Raw genomic sequence first — 21756 nt, forward strand, 5'->3', positions numbered from 1 at the left:
GCAGCAGCCACAGGGATACGGTTCAGGAGGCTCCTCCTCAGCACAGCCTCTCTGGGTTGGCACGAATCACTCGTGCCGAATATGAATACAGTGCAGCACTGAAGTGCTGGTGTGAAATGATATTTCTGCTGTAGCTGCATGCCCATGCAATCTAGTTTCAAATGCTTTTTTGCTTCTGACTGCAATTTGGCCTCTTCTTTCCCATTACTCTTTTTCCACATTTTTTTATTATATAATTTTGGTGTGGAGACCTGAGGAGGTTAGTTAGCCATTTTTTGAAAGACTATTATTTGCTTATATTTTAGATGTGTTTCAGACATAGGGAAAGATCTGAGTTAGAATTGCTGCTTAGATCACATGCAGTCAAAAACTTAGTTGAAGAAATAAATGAAGTTGTCTCATCATCCAAAGCACTCTCAGTTAAAGGGGGAAAAATAGCTGTTGTCCTTTAGGCAAAAATTTTTGCTGTTCTCTGCAAAAGAAACTGTCACAGTTGGACATGCAGTAACATTCCTTCCAGCTGGAAGATTAATATCACTTCACCTCTCTTATACATTACTCTCATCTACTGTGCCAAAGTGAAATTTGTTTCCACGTGCTCTGTAAGGAAAAAAAACATTTTTTGCCTTTTGAACAAGGCAATTTAATTTTCAAATTAACCATTCTCCCGTGCACTTTTAGTCCACACTCATTTTCATAACTTCTTGACTTCTGACTTGTGGACATTTATTTAGTGCTTAGTATATTGTTGTTTTACTTTGTTTACAGGGCCTGATTTTTTTCTGCAGCATTAGCAAAAATGCTGCTTGATCTGGGAATAGCAAAGCTGTGTTTGAAATCCTCTGATGATAAAAAAAAGATCTTGAAATTCAAAGATCTGAGCTCTGTATCTGAGCTCTTGGAAGAGCCCTAATTTCAGAAGGAGCTGATAGTACAGCAGAATAGGATTTATGCACAGGGTCATGTACTGAAAAATTCAAATAACTTATAAATACGGCAACTTTCCCAAAGCTAACTAAAAATCTGATGGAAAAATAGCTTATACAAACATGGAAAAGGTGTCTCAGTCCCAAATGATAAAATTGAGGAGATTTCTTTCTCTTCATTTAGGGTGTAGATTAATCTCTGATTCTTATCAAAGTAAAAGGGATAAAAATGTGAGTGGAGTTACACAGAACTGCAAGCTTTCATAGGTTTGAATTTGATATATGCAATAAAGAAATCTTTACTCTGTTTACTAAAGGTTTTGGACAGAGGGAATTTTAAAATTAGTTTTAAAATTAATATAGAGGTTTGATTTTTGCCGTTGTACCTTTAGGTTGCTAGACATAGTTGTCACTAGAGGATTGGCCAGGATGCTTAATAAGGCATGTTGTCTGAAATCTGATTTATATTACAAAAAAGAAAAAAAAAAATTAATCAGGACAAAAAATATGGTCCGAAGTATTTTAGCACAACGTCCACTGTAAGAAGAAGACAGAATTGAGCACTCGGTTTGTTTTCATAGTTCTTATTTAAATTTGCATTTACATGTAGTGATGTGCAGTATCTGCATTTCCAATGGCTTTTTTTTTTTTTTTTTTGTGATGGGATTTGTCACGTTTAATTGGAAAGATGTTTTCTCCCTACTTTCCAAATGCCCCACCAAAAAGTTACTTGTGTCATTTATTTTTCATTTGAGACAGTATATTTTGTCTGTCAGAACACTAAAGAATGATGTGCTCTTTTGATTTATTTTTGTATCTAACTGGATGGGTTGGCATTTAAACGTCTCAGATGAATTTAAACATCTCAACATTTAAACATCTCAGATAAATGCATCTTTCTTTTCAGAAATGAAGAACACCCCAAAAATCATTTGATGGGAAAGAGAAACTCAAAAAACCTCCACAAAATGGATCAGTAAGTATGAAAGTAAGTGGTCAATAACTTATACCATAGAAGGCTGTAAGGCTGTGATTTTATAAACAATTATTGCAGGTTTTCCCCTTTTTGTTAAAGATATTACTTTTGCTTTTCACTTACCACCAACTAATTAACATAAACCAGATGTTTTTTTTTAATTGGTACATTCCCATGGATGTACCACCTTCAGGCAGAAACTTACACCGGCTATGTTTACATGCAAGATCTCCTTTTAATTCTTCATTTAAACTAACTAACAAACTTCATCTTTATTATTAATGATGGGAAAAGGATTGCAGATAGATTTGTTGTTACCTTCATTTTCTATTAAAGAAATTAAGGAGTTGGGAGTGTGCAAGTTCCTGGTAGCATGTATTTTTGTCTAATTAAAGAGGCACAACAGCAACTTGTACAAAATAATTTTCTGAGCATACTAACAGATGTGTAGAATTCAGAGGGAAACTGGATTTTTGCTTGTTGACTTTTTTTTTTTAATTGGCTCAATAGTTGGTAAGCATTTGCTTATAATTATTTTTTCCTCCAGCTGATGACATAAATAATTGATCTGATAAAATGTTCTAACACATCAAATCAGTAAATAACCATGAAGATGAATTGACACGCTTCCAAACACCCAAGTCGTGTTCCCCCCCCACCCAAGTAATTTCTGTCAATTAGACCTGTGAAATTTTATATTTTGACCTATGTTAGTTAGCCAATCTATACATGTTAAAGTTGTCCCTAAGACCATCAGAAATATAACTCAAATTTAGTCTATATTTGGGCAGTGAAAACTAAGTAAAAGCAAAAGTTAAATGACTATCATTGGTCTCAGTCTTTTTGCTCAGTAATGAAGTGGCTGAGACTTTCTCCACAGTGCAGAAAATCCTCAGTTCCCTCTCTCCATTTTCTGAAAGGCTTCAGATCTGCATCTCCTTACTCCTGTAAAATACCCCCGTGAGGTTATTTTGAGAAGGGGCTCTCTGGTCTCCTCATCAGTGTTGTTAGACTTCAGTGTCCACTGAAGTATGACCTGAACTCCCATGAGTGTCCTCACCACCCATTCTGCCCACCATGGGGGATATTTTTATCCAAGTATTATTCAGTCCCTGTTTACTCCTTGCTCCAGTTAATATTAATTCTCGCATAAGGAAATAGTGTCAGTAGAAGAGATGCAGAGGCATCCCTCCAGATTCTTCCTTTGCATCAAGATTAGTACAGTCTGACATATATTTTAGTCCGTGCTATTTTTTTTTCTCAGCTGTTATCTGTGCATTTTTCTTCAATTTATTTTCATATCATTTGGACATAGAAAAATTATTTTGCTTGGCATGAAACAATGGTGTTTTATTTTTTTTGTCTAACAACCTCTGTTTGATGGTTGTTTGAAAACAGGTATATTTAAGAAGGGCTTTTTTAATGTTGTAGTGAATACATAACATAATATTCTGTAGGAAAGTGACTATGGCAGAAATTTTATGAGGAAGAAACGCTCAGTTGTCATTTTAATTTCCTCTTATTATATCAAAATTATTAGTTTCACATTGCCTTCATTTAATACCTAATTGGTAATGTCAGGTTTTTGTTGTTGTTGTTGTTCTTAGCAAATCTTCACACTAGCAGAAAAATCCATGTATGAAATACATAACATCAGAAAGCTTAATTGCAATGTGAAAATAGCAAATCTGACACTGGCTGACTGTTTGGTAACATCTGAAATAGGTCTTCTTTTCTTATTTCTTTTGAAGCATGGGAATAACTGTTCCAAGTGACTTTAGCATGAGCAGTTTGGGACTTGTTGGATTTGATTAAGACAAGGAACTGAATTCTTCCTGATGAGTTCTGTTAAAGCACTTTGCTCCAAGAGCATGTGCAGCACCATTCATGGCCCCAAGCAAAGACCTGTGTTTGAATCAGGCACCTGCTTAGGTACCTTGCAGAGCTGGTCTCTGGACTTTGCCACAGTCCAAAACAACAAACTATCAGGGATTATTCCCTATTTGCCTTTGTATATTTTTCCCTATTTTTCTGTATCTTCTGCAGATGATGGCTCCAAGAACACGTAAGGTGTCTTTCCACCTGCCAATTAAGAAAGATGAGGAAGTCATCTATGACTAAAGCTCCTATGCTGTACGAGGACTTCAAGCCTCAAAGCTAGGGGCTGCAGAATGGTGCTGGGGCTATCTCATGCCTCCCCCACCACCACCCCACCCCTGACAGCAGTTAACCCAGCTGTGTCTACAGGTGTGTCAGATGCAGATGAGAAAAATTGATTGGTTTCTCCATTTAGTCTGAGTGGCTGATGTGGGGCTCTGACAGGGTGAAGGTAAGCACGGCACTGCCCAGTCAGTCAGTGTTGAAACACTGGGGCACCAGCCCATGCAGTATTCCCTCATCCTACATCTCTCTCTGCCCTGGGTGATGCCAGAATGCCACCATCTTGTGGGGTTACTTTCCAAAATTTTTTACCACATTCAAGCATTAAAGTAACAGAGGAGACTGAAATAGTATTAATTTTTTGACTAGCTTCTTTTATTCTTTTTTTTTTTTTTTTTTTGAATGCTTACAGGAAACTACATTAGAGTCCCAAAGTAATGGAACATTAAAAAACCATCTGGAGATCTAAAGCAATTTTAATATAAAGAGTTACAGTAGCACTGATGCATGACCACAAAGACAGATATGATCCATTGGATTCGTTGTAAGTGTGGCAGATAACTTGCAGTAGTGCTCAGGAACGCAAAAATCTGATATTTCAAAATGAAATCTTGGGATAGTTAATAATTACAGAACGAAAATGAGAGAAACTAACTGTTGGCTTCATAAACAGAGTAAGACTGTATTTAGCAAATACTTGTGTTCTGGTAGGATTATACACACAGAAATACACATGCATGTGCTAAATAAATGGCATGAACATGATGGACATGGTGTATATAGATACGTGTAAGTATATAAAAATATAAAGACATTTATTTTTATGTATTATTTGTGTTTTTTTTTCCAAACCATAAACAGTTCCTAGTTGTTATTTTAATTTTAGCAATTAGTTCAAGGGTTAATTTTTGGTTTTGCTACCTTAAAAAATTCTACCTTAAAGAAATAAAACATGATATAAAGATACAAAACATTACTTCTCATGGAAACATGCTGGAGTCATACAGACTTTTTTCATTCAGTCTCTTCACAGAAGAGCAATAGTCTGTTTAAAGGGAGTTAGAAATCTTCACTCCTCTTCATGCTCAATTATTTTCCAGACTATGGATGGCTGGTGCATAGAGAATTCAGTGTCGGGCACATGGCAGTGTGTGCCGTGCACCTGGACGCTCTCATTCTCTGGTCCCTGAGCAAAGGGGACCTTTTGGAAGAGACATGCACCCTGGCCCCGTTCCTGTGTTCAGCCAGGCTGTGAACCTGGGAGACCAGATTGCATGCAACTGCTGCAACCACAAATGAGGCCAACCCTAAATGTACACGTTGCCATCGTATCTGCTACAGTGCTGCTCTTCTGGCTTTATCCCGCAATATTACTCTGATAGGTGTTACCACAAGCAGACTTAAAATCAGTAAGAAAGTCTCCAGGTAAGCTCTTGAGGCCCTGTTCCCTGGGCTAATAAGACAGTGGTTCAGAATCCTTCAGGATCAAGCTCTGCATCAGGAAGATTCCTGCCAAACTCAATAGAGTTGACTTAGCAGCATTTTCAGTTCTGCAGTCTCCCACACGACACCTATACGACACATCCTTTCATTACACTGTCAACAGCTGACGCAAACAGTTATGAGAGAATCTCAATTTCCCCAAACCCCTCTGTGTGTGCACTCAGTATCTCGATAAAAAATTTCCCATAAGAGTATAGAAGTTACATCTTTTTCATATTGTGCATTTATATTTTTACTTGTATGATTTCGCTTTTTATTGAAAAGTCACTTAGGCTCAGTTGAACCCATATACATTTATGTGGGTTCAACAGCTTTTTAGCAATACACCATGCTATTTGCATTGTGAAATGAGCTGAATAACTCAGCAATAATTCAGATATTACTGAAAGTGGCAAAATTTTCTTGCTTAGTTATATAGCAGATTTTTATTTTAGATAGCCTATATGATTTGTACATGTACATGGTACTACTCATTTCTAGCTGCTATTCCAATCAGTAGGAAAGAGCAAGAACCCAAAGGCACGTTCAGGAGATATAGAAGTTATAAAATTATTCATTGTAGCTGTGTGACTGTAGCATAGTCTTGTTTTCTGGTCAGGCTGCTGATTTTTGTATACAAAGAGCAGAACACTTGTTGGATGAAAGGACAATGAAAGTAAGGTGGCTTTATTCAATTATCTACTATACAGGGAGTTGGGAAAGTACTGCCATATTCAGCACTACATTAAATATTGATCAGCAGTTTAAATGTCTTTCATCTCTTCTGCAAAGAATATAAATCTACTGTTTAATATTCAAGCTAATCCAATTTATAATGGTAACGTTTTCTACTCAAGTTTGTGTTTGCTAAACAGGTATTTAAGTTCTCTTAATGCTTATTACTCTTTCTGAACTACCTAACATACAAGAAAGAACTTTGTCAAAAAGATGACACAACAAGGTTGGTCAAAGCATTTTTGCTTTGGTTGGTCAAACCACTCCTGTTTGTCACAACATAACCTTTCTCAAATAGAAATTCTATTAAAGTACACTAAAATTTTGTCCAAGCAGTTTTTGTTTACTTGCTTTATCCCAGGACAGATCCAAGCAGTGTTTGTGTTGGACCTTTTCTTTCTTTGTCTTTCATAAGTGTGTTCTTCATTTCCTTTCCTAATAGGAAATGAATGAACAAACAGTCAAAGAAACAAACAGAAAAGGATCTGCAGTACATTTTTTAAAGCTTTTGAAAATGTATTGTCCTGTCCCACAAACACTTGGAAATTCTTAGTCTACTTTTCCAGTTTGATTACATTTTACAGTTAAAATGGGCATCTGAGTTTACCTATTGCATTTAGAAGCCAGGAACAGTTACATTCCCAAGATGTTAGTTGGAAGGCAAGCGAGTGCAGTGACTTACCATTAGAAGAAGAAAACTCTGGGGGAGTGGTGTTTTTCATGGTTACCAGAATACCTCCAGGAACTTTGCTTCCTGCTCTCCAGTAGGAAACCTTCTGAAGTGTTCAGAAATACTGTATAGACATTTTTGTGAATTCAGTGCTTATTAGTTTTCCATCTCTGCAGATTGTAGTCCAGAAAAGAGTGCTGCCCAGGCAATCTTCTCTGTGCACTTCAACCAGCATAGTTCATTATCAGGAAGACATGTGCCTTAGCTAGCGAGTTCACCACTGCAATGTTTCTTCTTTGCTTTAGTTTCCCAGGAATGTGCCAGCTGCTGTTGTGGTGTCTTGGGAAGTAAATATATAATTCCGGTATGACTGGAACAAAAGCATCCTTTTTGCTACATATACAGCCCTGAGCATACACTACATGTTAGAAACATTCAGTCATCAGAAATATATTCAGGCCTTTAACCAAGGAGTGGTATTGTTTGTATATTGTACTGCTGGCAAACATCCCAGCGTATGTAAAATATTCCTGTGGAAAACCTTGCAATAAAAATTTTCTACTTCTTTTGTTTCAGAAGGAACCCAGAGAGGGAACTCATGAAAATGGAGGCAACAAAGTAACACCTTTAGAGTTGGATTCTTTGAGCTGGGTTCATTAAGTGCTAAGATTTGGGCTTGAGAGAAAGCGAAGGGAATGTGTCCTATTCTAATCTTCATCAAATAGCTTCACAGAGATGGTAAGAACAAAATTTAGCTGTCTGTTGTTATTTTTAAGATTAAAGTACTAACCTAGACACAGAAGACTCAAAGCTCATTGTTTAGGCGGCAATTTGGTCTCTTGTCCGCTCTGCATCAATGTGCAGAGAGTACAGTATGTGAAACCACTTGCTGTTTGGAGACTTTTGGATCCTCACATGTTATGTTGAGCTACAGAATAAATTTTTAGTATGGCCACTGAATTTTTCAAACCTTATTTTGTATAAAGTTACTAACTAAATGCAGAGTGATTCCTTTTACTGTTCCAGTTTTTATATATAAAAATGGACGTGTACAGTGAAAGGAAAGGAAATATGGGAAGAAGTGCAAAACTATTGATAGATGTGAGTGTACTCTTCTAGTCAATCACTGTAAATCAGTAAGATTGAGCAAAGTGTCCCATTTCTGAGGGAGGCAGGCTTGATTTCAGGCGAATGTGGCCCCAGACCAGAAAAGAACTTTGAGATCATCATCATGAGAAATGGCTAGTAGTTTTGCTGCCAGGGATTATTGGAGAGCCACAGCCAGAGGGTCTGGGTATGAATAAATCCAAGTTTATCACATTTGGCTCTGAAGGGAAGGACAGTATAAAAACTGCAGCCTAGAGGGGATCTGGCTGGGAAGATGCCTGGCTGAAGATGTGCCCTCCAGAAACTCACAGATCGTGGTAGTGTGGGCGAATGATAACAGAGAAAAAGACTAAGGTTTAAAATGTGTTAAACAGTTTAAATAAATAACCTAGTCCCTGAAGAAAAGAATCTGAAGTAGAATGGCTGGGAGGTATTGAAGTATTTGTCAATTTAGTAAAGTTTTAAATATTTTGAAGTTTCTAGAAAAGCAAAATAAAACACATAATAAAAATAACTGTAACTCCAAATTCAATAAAGCATATACTGATAACTGTCAAAGTGCAATACCTTATCACTTTGTACTGTGAAATTAACCCAAGATTTTTTAGACAGACAATATCACATCAGCAAGGTGCCACTTTAAACACCTCAAACCTTCCAGCAGTTTTAAATGTGCTGGGGAAATAGACCTGCTGAAGAGAAGGAATCTGGAAGAAAAATTTTTGAAGAAAGCAAGAGATGTGTCCTAAGCTTTTACATGTTTTTTTTTTTTTTTTTTCAAGGGCAGAAGGAGAAGTCTTCAAGCCTAAGGCAGAGAAAAAAAAGGGTAAAATTAGGGGCAGCAAGATTAAAATATTACTGAAGGTTATTCAAGATTAGCTGTATGATGAATGATCCAGAGAATGCTGCATAAATCAAGATAACTAAGATAAATGAAAGTCTAATTTAAGGAGTTTGCTGTCTCTGGATCAGAACTGGAAGGAACCAGATGCATGACTGCCAGTTTATGAGGTACAAGAGTAATACTAGAAACAGGGGCAGATCTGTACAGACTGTACAGAGCCAAGACTGGTTCAGGATACTGTAAGCAAAGTTCTACTTCCTTATGTATTTACCAAAGAGAGAAGAAAAAAAATCAGCTGGGAACTGAAATTGGACAGCAGCAGTTATTTTTAATGAGTATCCCCTCTTACAGAAAGGAACTTCGGATTTTTTCAGACTGGGTTTCTCTCCCCTGTGACGATGACCTGGCTCTTTGCTACAACCTTACAGCCATACCCCTAACCCCTTAGTTGACATACTTCCTTCTCATTGCACACGCAAACCTCTCTTCATCTTTTCTTTTTTTTTTTTCCTCTCCTAATTACCTGTATGAAGAGCCAAAAGAGGCCCAGAGTCCATTGCCTGTATGTTATACAATAACATTACATAGAATTTTGTTGAAAAAAAGGCAAAGAAAAAGTCACTGCAAAAAGCACATTTTTAAAGCTGAGGTGTCCTTTAACACTTGCTTCCATATTTAAAAATTCATTGGCCAGAGAATTATTTTCATTGTGCACACAGAAATACAGCTAGTGAGAGGGCATGGATGATATAAGCCTTGTGAGAAAAGGGAGGAGGAAAAAAGCTTGTCTTCTGTGGGTAAAGTTCTCAGTGAAGGAAATCTGTAATGCACTGACTTTGTCCCACAGATACACAATACTGATTGAGCTGTTGAAAGAGGAGGTTCAATGAAAAGTGGGACTGCTAACAACATTTGACAAATGACTGGGGTAAAGCTCTTCAGGCTGAGGACACCAACCGCATGAGCCTTGAGGAGGCATTTGAACTGTGGTCCAGGTACAGCAGGGATAATAAACTCTACATGCCTTGGAAATGATAAATTGGACTGCTTAAAATCTGGGTTTCCTGATCATGGACTGCACATTGTAATCAGGTGACAACTGCTGGAAGAAGGTGGCAGCTAACCAACTCCTGAGCTACTCCCAAAGGGGGTAAGACTGACTTAATATTATACCCATTTCACACTGACCCAAGGAAAGTTAGTTCCCACTGCCTACCTAGGTTTTCCAAATAAGTATTTTACTTCCCTCCCCTGCCCCCCCACCTTGTCCACTGCTTTCCCTCTTCTTTGTCCTGCAAAGTTCTGTATGTTTAAAGTCAGTGCCGATGAGTATCATTCACTGAGCCCTCTGTAGTATGTTAGTTCCTCAGATTTCTTGTTGGGTGCTTCAGTCAGCATCACTTAATTTTGTCACACTTTTTAAGCAGGAATCAATTGAGACTGAAACCATCCCTTTTCATTACCCAGAAATATCCAGCAATAAGATGTGTTAATGTTAATTTATGAGAGTTAAATTTATTTTTTTATAGGCCTAAGTATGGATGGATAGTGAAATCCAAGCCGTTATTCCCACTTGCTGATTATTCATAAACCTGTGTACTAAAGCATTTTATCCCTTTTATTAATTTGTAAGTAAGTAATGGAGAGGTGAGCATTGCCTTACTCAAGATGAATATGAAGGAGAAAAAAACATCCAAAAACTATTGTCGTTATGCTGATATTGCCTTGAATAACAAGCAGAAGCTATTAGCATTCACCAAATAATTGATAATTAACTAGGAAGCATAATTTCCCTGAGTATGCTCATTTTGTCCTCAAGAGTCTTAGGCAACTGAGAATTTCCAGAGAGCAGAAACGCAGGCCACACCTGTCTCCTTCAAGACATATTCCCTTTCTCTCCCTCACCTCATCCTCAGTCATGTGTCTCCTTCTCTAACTCATGTTAATTAAAAAATCAGGAAATGTTCTGACATCATCAGAGCAGCATGATTAGGCAGATGAATAATTTAGTTTTATGAAAACTTTAATCAGAAATTAAGCTTGTTTGCTGGATTTTTAGGGCATACTGCCACAATATACGGTTTCTTTAGACTAAGAATTATTTTCCGTTTGCATTCCTTCCATGTACTGTTCCCTCTCCCACAGCTTGCAGGCAGTCATTCCTGCTTCTCCTATTCAAGAGTCTGTGGGACTGCAAGCTGAGCTAGGCTGCAGAAATGATTATGATTAAAGACAAGCAAAAAGAAGTTGAACAGCATTTAAAAATTTTTACATTAACACCTGGATTCTTATAGGGGCTCAGACTGCAGTGTGGACCCATGAATAGTTCCAGCTTGACAGAGAGGTTCAATGACACAAAACAGCAGAGGGGAACAGAAGTAAAGAAAAGAGGGGGAATTTTACAAGCCGGTTGTGAAGAAAATTATTGTGGTACTATGTTCTTAAATATTGGTCCCAGCACACTTTTTTAGCACATTACAAGGGAACCATTTGGAAAAACAACATCCTAAGGCATTTTTATCTGCCTAGTAACCACTAAAGAGATTATTCAGTAATGATAAAACTACTGGAATGTTGTATCATGCTAATGGTAACCTCACCACAAATTTTCAGTTCATTTCATTTCTCCTTCTTAAATAAACTGTCTGTATTTCTTAAAGAAGATGATATAGGTCCAAGGATGAGCAATTAAACTTATCCCAGGCATAGAAGGACTTTGGCCATTTAGTTTACAGGAAAGATATTTTGGACTACAAACTGATTGAAGTCTGCTCTCCCCCAGTCTTCAACATTACGTTACTGCACTATTTGTCCTTTATGAAAATTTAATACCTACCTCTCTAGCATCTGAACCCACTACGCTGAATAAGTCATTTGATCACTCTGACTTGGTACAGCAATTGCTGCGTGCCTGCATGTTAGCAATTTGGAGATTGATTTTTATTTTGAGCTTGAAATAGAAGAGATAAGGGGTCTTATATATAATGTAATACACATGCACACACCTGTTAGATTATGATGTGGTTAATTCATTACAATGGAACAGTTTATATTTGTCAGTTATACAGTGTTGCACATCACATTAAAAAAAATCCTGCACCATTTAGAAATCATTCCTTTATTCTGTACTCCATTTAGCCAAAAATATGCACATATGTACAGACACATTTTATTACACAAAGGCACTACTGAATATAAATAGAGTATTTGTCATACTTCAGATTAATGTAAAAAGAACATTGTGCAAAAAGCTGATTCTGCCAACCCACTGGCATATTTTCCACATTTATAAGAGTTCTGCCTAAAGTAGCATAACTGAAGACCACATTAGTGGGAAGAAATGGGTGAAAATACAACGTAGATTACACAAGTAGAAATATGTGAGACAACAGATGCTACTATGAGGAGAAAACCTCTCTGACACTGCAGGGAACCTTCTGCAAATTATATTTAAAAATTAATTATGCACTGACATAGTGAGGTTGGAATTGCCTTCTCAGATGGGAGACAATGTCTCAGGTACTTCATAATATCTGGTAGAATCAGGAAGATTACTATAACTTTCATGCATGAATTCATGGTTTAAGGTAGAGGTTTAAGCAACAATCATATAGCATATGTAAAAATGTACATCCCTGAATAATGTATTTTGTATAAGCAATCTATATCAGTTGGCTACACATGGGAATAATGTTCCAAATACTTTCCCAAACCTCTGCCAGCAGTGTCACCCTGAAGAGAAAGTAGACATGGAATATGCAAGAAATAAGGAGAATTGCCAGGTTCTCTTACCTGGCATAGAAAAGAGAAATAATAATAATAATAATAATTGTTGCTGCTGCTGTTATTGTTGTTGTTGTTATTATTATTATTATTTTCGCACGTAGGCTGCAGTGGCTCCTCTTACAATGAGTTTTCTTTTAAATAGGTAATAGAGGAGTGACTGTATGAATTTTAACAAATTACAGAGTGACAGTCGTGATAAAGATTATGAGTTCTGCGAAAGGGCCTGCAACTTCTCTATGGTATGCTAGCAGGGAATGATAGAAAAGTAAATTAAACACTTTTTCATGCTCTTTCAGACAATACAAAATATTTTAACTCATAAGGAAGATATTCAAAATCTACAGAGAAAGGCTATCTAGCCTTTTCCTGCTCTACTAGAATCATGCCTATTTTCTCTTCATTCTGGTGTCATCTACACTTATGTAAGGTGAAAACCAAATAAATTGAATTTAATAGTTATTAATTGATTATATTTTGTAGGTGCTGCTCTAGAAAATGAGCTTACAGTGAATGGAGTGGAGAGGGGCTAGTTTCAGACAAGTGTACGATTTCTACACACAGCAGCAAACAGCAGGTTCGTGTATTCATTTTGAAATGTTTTTAATGCTGCTCAGCGCTCACATGAATAGAATACTGTCTCATGAAAAAGATCCTGACAATGGCTTCAGTTGAAAGGCAGGGGAAGGAGAGGTGACTATCTCACAAAGTAAGAAAACCTCATAATTTCTGGTGAGAAAATTAGTTCATCATGGCCCAATATGCAGTCAGATTGAGGCTTGTCTTCCATCTGTAGTCCACATGCGTATTTAAAGAAGAAACATCATGTGAAATGATGGAGACTTCTATGATACCACAGGCCAGAATTTGACTGGGATTTACGTGAGAAAATTTTGTTACTTCTTACCCAGAAAGCTGCTTGCAAATTGCCATCAAATCTAGATCAAATTCAGAAGTATTTATGGCACAATTTAACAGTTATAAATACTGTGTCAGTAAGCGGTTAAAATGAGATCTTTTTACAAAACCTCTAGGGGAAATAATGGCAAGAAAAAAGTCCTGAAATCATACAACTTCCTAAAAATGTCAAATTGCCAGTTTCACTTTGATTTGCTCTTAGTGATGTCATATTGGCTGTCACTAATCACCGCCTTACTTTGCATGTGCCTTAGCATAGTTTCCATGAGAATCTGCTCCATGGTCTTGCTGGGCACAGAGGCGAGACAGACTGGCCCATAGCTCGCCCCTTCTTCCTTTTTTTCCTCTTTAAAAATGGGGATTATGTTTTCCCTTTTCTAGTCCGTTGGAACTTCACAAGACTGACAAAACTCTTCAGGTATGATGGAATATAGTTCCCCCCCAAGACTCTTTTTTATTTATAGGTCCTGGTGTACTAAGACTACATCTCAGTCCTGTGAAACACAGCTCTGTCAAAGCATCTTATGATTAGCTGAGTAAGGAATTGAGTATTTCATATACATTGCAGCTGGAGTCCATTCTTCATTAGAACAAAACCCATAATTTTAGCAAGTACACCTACTGTCAGAATTCAGTGTCCAAATATAATGAATATCATGTCAAAATGATAATGAGCAAAATAAATCTAAAAAAAATTCTATCTCAAGCCTGAGTCTGTGATGATTAGAATGGGAGTAATAGGTGAAAGAAACTGAAACAATAAATGTAACGCTAATAGCGTTTTGTTCTCTCCTCTCTCTCTTTTATTTATTTGAGCTCTGATAGCATTTTTTTAAAAATAGAGCAACTACAAGTTTATAGCCTAATCTCACAGGTAAGAAAGTTCTTTGTAGCTGACAATGAAAACAATGCAATCTTCTTTATCGCCATCTTACAAAACAGATAAGTTTATGTATTATGCAAAGGAATTCAAAACTGAAGTTCAGAGTTTTATATCACTTTAAAATGTAAGATAAAGGGAATCTGGAGCAAAATTTACAAATGCAGAAGCCAGTAGTGTCGACAGCAGTTTATTCATGTCCTCCCACTTTTTGTGGACTCTGTGCTCTTTTTCAGTAAAGTGCAACTAGACATCTGCAGAACTTTTGTCTTCATTTTGCTATTGGTGTGAGAAATCATCTGTTAGAGTAGGAACTCTCAGTTAGAAAGTCCAGGTTCAGCTCCCGATTCTGGAACAGTTTTGGTATGCAGCCTTGGAGGACATATTGTAATTACAGATGAGGAAGTAATCTGGAGATCATATTTGATCTTCTATCTTGCAGAAGTAATGCAAGAATTAATCAAAGTTTCCAAAACATTGGGAGATCCTGAAGCTGAATATCCTATAGAACTTCTAATAATTTATCACACTTCTTTTTGACCATATGCACAAAGTCAGTTAGATGTTTTCCCAGAAAAGACTAATCTTGTCAGAATACAAATTTGAGTGATTTATTATCTCTCCCTCTCATGGCTTTATGTAAAGAGCAAAATTATATAATTTTATGCATTTTTTGATTATTCCACGTGTTACATAATACATGTAAATTTATACCCTATATTTATGAAAAATTATTTGTTCAGTACTCTTCAAATTTCTATTGTTAGATTTCCTTCTTAATCTAGATTTAACAAGATATTGAATTTAGACACGCATTTGATCTCTCATACTGCTCATACTGAAGCATTTCCAATTAAGCCAGAAGGTACGGTCACAAAAACTGTTTGGAGGCTAACCTATTCAAGTGTCCATTGAGTGAAATAAAAATTAAAAAAAAGCAATTTTTGCTTGGCAGTGGCAGCAAACCATAATAAGCAAGTAATGATCGAGTGGTAGCAGAGGGGTGCATAAGTTTTATGAGCTATATACAAGTAAGTTGAAAATTTTGCACCTGGAAAATGACTTCGGTTTGGTCAAGTGTTACACTATTGAGATCTCCAAACCTATTGATGGCTTCCAGGATGAACTGGGAAAACTAAAAAATGCCTGTGAAAATTATGGCTACTGTTTAAGATACTGAATTTGTCCCTGGACTACACTAAATGCTGTTTGGACTGTTTTTTTTTTTTTTTTTGCAAGTAGAGCATGATTTCTGGTCTTCCAAAGATTGTCTTCTAAACGAATTGTAAATTTAATCATTTGCCTCACATCTTATCTTTAGTAACACTGCCACTCCCTCCTTCAAAAAGACAACTGATCATTTGAGAAAACTTATATCTAAATCTACATTCCTGTGGAATGCCAAAGTCTTTCTCTGTTCTGGTCTTTTGGGAGGCTACTGAGGTCAAAAAAAAGAAGCTATCTCAGCAAGTAATCCAGAAAAATGGATCAGTCTTCCCATATAGAACTGATAGGGAAAAAATGCACTTTCAAACTGTCTTCATCTTGCAAAATCTATTTTGCATGTTAATCTAATATCTAGAAGACAATCTGGCTTTTAGTTACATGTTACTTTAATTCCATAATTTAAATGCATCTCTGGAACACCAGGAACATTGACTAAGTCTTAAAAGATAAAGCCAAGGGGGGAAAAAAAAAGGAAGGGGGACAATAGTTTCATTTATCAACACTGGGACGTGGGCTAAAAAATGTTATCTTGGAATTGATCTGCATGAATAATGAAGACCGAGGAGCAGAGGTTCATGACTACTAGATAAAAAATTCAAAACTGTTGTCCAAAAGGCCATGACTAGATCAGTCCATGTGTTGAAGGCATTTGCATGTTGAAGGCAGATCACAAACAGCCACATCCCTTCTAGATGTAGTTCTCCTAATAAATGAGTAGTAACTATCCCCAATTTCATGCGCAAGCTTCTGTTCTCCAACTATCTGCTACAGTGCCATCCTCCTTCTCAGATTTAGGGTGTATTATACAATTACAATGTCTTGATATTTAGCTGAAGATAACAGTTATTTTGTTTTAATTCATGATTCCAATGTAGAAAGGACGGTTTTGGTCACAACTGGTGATCAATCACCAATTTACAGCTGCAACAAGTTCATTGTGTATGTGATAATGGAATATAATTTGATCTTGACTGAGGGATGACAAGGCATGCAGCACCTCAAATGAGTATTTTTTGCAGTGAATAGTTATTAGTTTTTGTTTGGATCTCAGGAGTCAAAGCTTCTGCTTTTGTATCTTTGATAGTGAGAGTCTTAGCCCAGATCTTCCACTCGATGTTTAACAAATCTTTATGATCTTCTCTCCTAAAAGAAAATAAGAACTTCAGGCATGTGTGGATAAAAGGATATTGAAGTACCACTAACCAAATTTCTTTCACTCAAAACTGCTTTGATTGAAAACTTTTCTATTCTATTGACAAACTAATTTTTCACAAAAAGTACTTTTATTTCCTTATTCTGCTCTGAAAAACAGAAAACCCAGAAGTTAACACAAGATGTTCATTTCAGGAAGGCTGTAGAGCTGTAATTTGGACACTTCTGTTCTTCTCCAACCTAAGCTTTCCAGGAGCTCTTTTCCTCCTATTCACTGTCACTTCTTTCTCTGGGGAAGTATCTGGCACATGTATGGGGATTGGTGTCATCTGAAGCCCTGCTCCCTGTAAACATTGCAGCTGCATTTCTAAATCAAAACACAGCCATTTTTGGTTTCTCACTGAATTTTGCAATAGAGTCTATGGTTTACAGTTTCCTCTGTAGAAAAGCACCTTGTTTTCTTGAAATTTTGTCACATGAAAAACAATTTAACAGTTCATATTCCATGGGTTACTTCTGATTTATTTTATAAATTCAAAGGTAAAAAAGAGCAAGCTTGGTGGTGCTTTTGATGGGTTTTGAACTTGCTGTCATAACTTGCAGTCTAAAGTGATATAGTCTTCATTCAATTCTTTTTTCTTGCCATATTTCAAAATAATGACAACAGATTGTAGAGCTGGGTACCATTAGATACTTGAAGAGTCCTAGTTTACTGAGTCAGTATGTTCTTTAAAAGACAATACAAATGTCAGAAAATATAGAGATTTGAAGTCCTCAAGGACTTTCCAAATTTCTGGGTATGGTAACAGATTTATTTATCTATTTAAATCTGCATACTACAGCAGTTGAGTGTAAAATTTGGTATCCTTCTGTAGATTAATTAGAAACATAAGGATGAAAAGGGTCCATTCAGCCTGTCCCTCCTCATGGCCCCGAGGGACACATGCTAGCAGGCTGAGTCTCCACCAACGTGCTGCTCGGTAATTTTTTACAGCAGTCAGTGTCCGTTTTATTCACTCATTGCCTTTGTGCCCACTTTATTCACCCACTGCCTTTGTGCAGCCTCCACGCTGAGAGGAAAGGCTGCCCCGACTGCTGGTAGCAGGGTGAGGTGAGCTGGGCAGGTGTGAGAGAAGCTTCTGGAAGATGGAGGGGGAGGGGGAGGGGGCTGGTGTGAGGCCCTGGCCCAGGGTGGCCATGTTTGCTGAGGGTGGGGGCTCATCTTCTGATCTCTCCTTAATGCTTTACAATGCGTAGCTGTAACCTTGCTGTTTTATTTATTTATTTATTTATTTATTTTCCTTTAATGGACGATAGCTTACACTTAACACGTTGAAGTTAATGGACAGTGATCTAATTTCTAACTCAGAAGCGAGCACAGCGCAGAGGTGGGCTAGGCCCTTGCATGGATCGAAAGGCTGAAGTGGCACTAACAGATGTTATCTAAAACATCGCCCAAGTGTTTGATCTGATTTTTTTCCCCTTTTCTGAACAACGGTTGGACAGCTTTGGTAAGTGTAATTGACAAAACTAAGAAGGATGAGGAAATACTTTTCTAGTCTAAAGAAGATGAAGTGACATTAGTTACAGAGCACATCCTGCCAAACCTCTTGGAGTTCTTATTGAGCCATCTTTAACGCGAGGCTCTTGTAGCCGTAGCAAAACCTCGTTTGTATTTTATTTATCTCTGACACATTTAGTGAAAATGTGCAAACATCTAGACTAAATGAATTTAAAAATACCCGATGAAAGGGAGACACCATAACTTAAGGTGCTTCACTGATAGTTTATGAAAAATGACCTATTGCAAGAATTGTATTATCTAGTGCAATGTTTTTTAGATGTTGTATTATAAAAACAATTTTCCTTCAGCGTGTGATGCCTTCAAAGTCACCGTATCATCTGGTAAGTTAAGAATTGATCTGTGTTTCTGCTGCAGAACTCAGAACTGAATTTTAGTGGTCATGTTCCATTTCATGCATCCGCACAGTTGAAGAGTAATATATATAGATCTGCTGCCTCTGACTTGATTCTACATAAGTTCAAGTGGGAAGCAAAGATGGCAGCAGCCACTGGTGTCACAGCAGAGTGACCCTTGCTATGTAACAAGTTGTTAGCAACTGAAATTACTTCCTGCACCAGATGAAGGCACAAGGGGGTGAAGGCTGGGTTTTGCCCATGTCTCAAGCATTATTAAGTGACCATCTGAACTAAGGCCTATAAGCTGAGGTATTCAACCATGTGACGGCAGAAGCAAGTGTCACATTTCTGTCTTCCAGTAAACACTCCTTACCATTGCCAAACATAAACAGTTTGGTCATTTTCTTACTGTATTTGATAGATATTTAAGGGAAAGGTAGAACATTTGATATTTAAAATATCTAGCATATTATTGTAAAATGCAGCTTTCTAAGAGTCAGCTTCTGAACATATGTCTGTCTTGTACAGATAAATGGAAAATATTTTTACTTGAAGTAGAGAGGTGAGTTCCTGCAGCCTCCAAAGCTGTAGTATTGCCAGCCTTGTGGACTCAATAATTTAATAAACCAGTCTGATCTTGGAGAGTCCTAGCAGATAAAACTGTCCATGCAGAAAGAACTGTTCCTCATATGACCCTCCTTTTCCAGATTTGCCATTTCAAATAGTAGCCAGATTCAGTGCCCTAGGAAAGAGAACATTCAAGACTTTAAAAATGGCCTAGATTTGCCATTATAGCTTTTCCTGAGATCACATTAAAATGGATAAATTCTGCATTTGGTTATGTGACTTTATCATATTCTTATCATCATAGGGTGAGGAAAGAGAAATGCACGTGACTAAGAGTAGTAGCAGTATGGCCCATACTCATATAGACATTCTTTAGATACATAGCATTTATTGAATGAGTTTATTTATTTATTTATTTATTTTCTCACTATTGACCAGTTATTGTCATTCCTGTATTGGAAGCTTCCATTTAGAAATGGACTTTGGGAGTCTGAGTGGGTGTAGGTGATCAGGCATGTCCAATTGTAACGTCCATATATGAGAGTCTTCAAGGGAATAGAATTGCTTCTGCTAGGAATGGCCTTAGTATTTTTCAAGTGTTCCGGAGCTGAACTCAGTTTCCTTTCTGTAAGCAGACACATAAAAAGTAAAAACAGAATGCTTTTTTTGATTTTCATTTCTATGACTGATTTACCTTTGGCTGTTGACTCTGGCAGTTTCTCAGAAAAAACCCTCTGTATTCTGCCTCACTGTTCTTGGCTTCGGAAGCGCGAAACTGATGTCTATAATCAAATTATCATTAGAAGTGATAGATAATCACTTCTACATTGCTAATGCCAAGAATATTTTCTGAAATTCTGGATTTGTTCAGACTTGGTTTTAAAAGGCTGTCATGGTATAGACAAGTCAAGAAATGCCAATGAATGAGCTTTTTGGCCTTTTTTCCACTCAGCTAAATTCAGGGTGGCAGGGATTCTAGTTAGTCATTTGTGCTTATGCTGTACTCTAGGCTCTTGTGGTAGGAGAGCTCTCTCCGAGATACGTGTTATAGACTAGGAAAAACAAATACCAACCAGGGAATTAGAAAATAAATAATGTTCTTGTTAATCTAAGATGACAGTGTTTTACAAAAGAATCTGGCATCAAAAGGAGGGAACAAGCACTGCTGGGAGCTCACTGCTTTTAGAACTCACAGATTACAGCCCAGAACGGCACGCTAGAAACTTGTGAGTAAAACCCGTTGTATGCTTACTGACATCTGGATAGCTGCCAACATCTTCATTTCAATAATTGCATGCTCTCAGTGATTCCTGTACTATACAAGAAACAGATCCTGGGGACAGTGAGAGGGAAGCATGTTCTTTTTTTTTTTTGGTGTGTGCACGCGCGTGTATGTAGGTATAAATGACTAAGTGTTGTAGCAAGAAAGACAATACAGTTTAATACTTCATTCCAGGAATACTAGTGGGATCTGGAATAATATCAAACAAACAAACAAAAAATCAGGTAAAATGTAGGTAATCTTAACTGCTTGCTCAGATCTTTAAATTTGCTTGCTTAAACTTTTATTCACTTTTGATTTTCATGAACTATCAGATAATTTGGAATTTTACTGGAAAGCTCCGCCTTTGGAATGTGGTAATGTGTGTTTCTGTGTAGTTAAGTTTCTGTAGTAAAATTGTTGTCAGGTAAACTATCACTGTGCAAGGCAACCCTGTTTTTCACATACATTTTTTTTTCCCCTCATTGAGTATGTATTTGTATGTCACAAAGCCAGTTACTCGTGGAAATCAATTTTTAAATACCTGTGCATGTCTATTCTCAGAAGTAGGTTATGTTTGTTCATCCAGTGAGGAAATGGAAAAATACCACATCATTTTTTTTTTTTTTGAGCAAAGCTCAGCAGAAGTCTGAATAGTCGCTGCTGAGTCCTACGTTGGAAAATGCTGAGAAGAGATTTGGATACATTTAAATAATGCAATTCCATTCAGAGTGTTCTAGGAAAATGATGAAAAGAGAGAGGCTAAGTTTGTCAAACATATTATTCATGGCAAATCATTCATTCAACTTTAACAAGCATGCAACAAATGCTGTATTTTGCATGCTGCTACACGAGTTCTTCAGTCACTCTCTAAAAAGTGACATGTACTGAGGAGTCTCCATCCTTACTCCTCATGCAGGCTAGATAGTCAGAAATGTTTTCCTATAGCTGCAGGCAATATCATCATTCCCTATCTTGCGCTCAGTTCAATTAAGACAATATGCATTTAATCCTCACTGCTCTCCTTTTATCTCCCCTTCTTCTTATGTTTCTACTGCACTGTTTTTTTCCACTATACGAGAGTGGTCCTGAATACTGATAAAGTTAGTCTTGCTGTAAATTACCAGAGAAACAGGCTAGCCCTGCAG

The 21756-nt window shown here is 37.1% G+C and overlaps 1 long non-coding RNA gene across 3 annotated transcripts in view; it reads left to right on the forward strand.

The window, feature by feature from the left end:
• Nucleotides 1-4850, forward strand: part of LOC121075099 — an 88979-nt gene extending 84129 nt beyond the window's left edge. For 2 of the 3 annotated variants that reach the window (XR_005822720.1, XR_005822723.1), the window contains exons 4-5: nt 1834-1914; nt 3949-4850. This is a non-coding gene — a long non-coding RNA (uncharacterized LOC121075099). The remainder of the gene's footprint in view (nt 1-1833; nt 1915-3948) is intronic. The other variant, XR_005822721.1, reaches the window with a different exon arrangement.
• The last annotated feature ends 16906 nt before the right edge of the window (nt 4851-21756 follow it).

Source organism: Cygnus olor, chromosome 1, assembly GCF_009769625.2.
Source record: "Cygnus olor isolate bCygOlo1 chromosome 1, bCygOlo1.pri.v2, whole genome shotgun sequence".
Lineage (NCBI taxonomy): Eukaryota > Metazoa > Chordata > Aves > Anseriformes > Anatidae > Cygnus > Cygnus olor.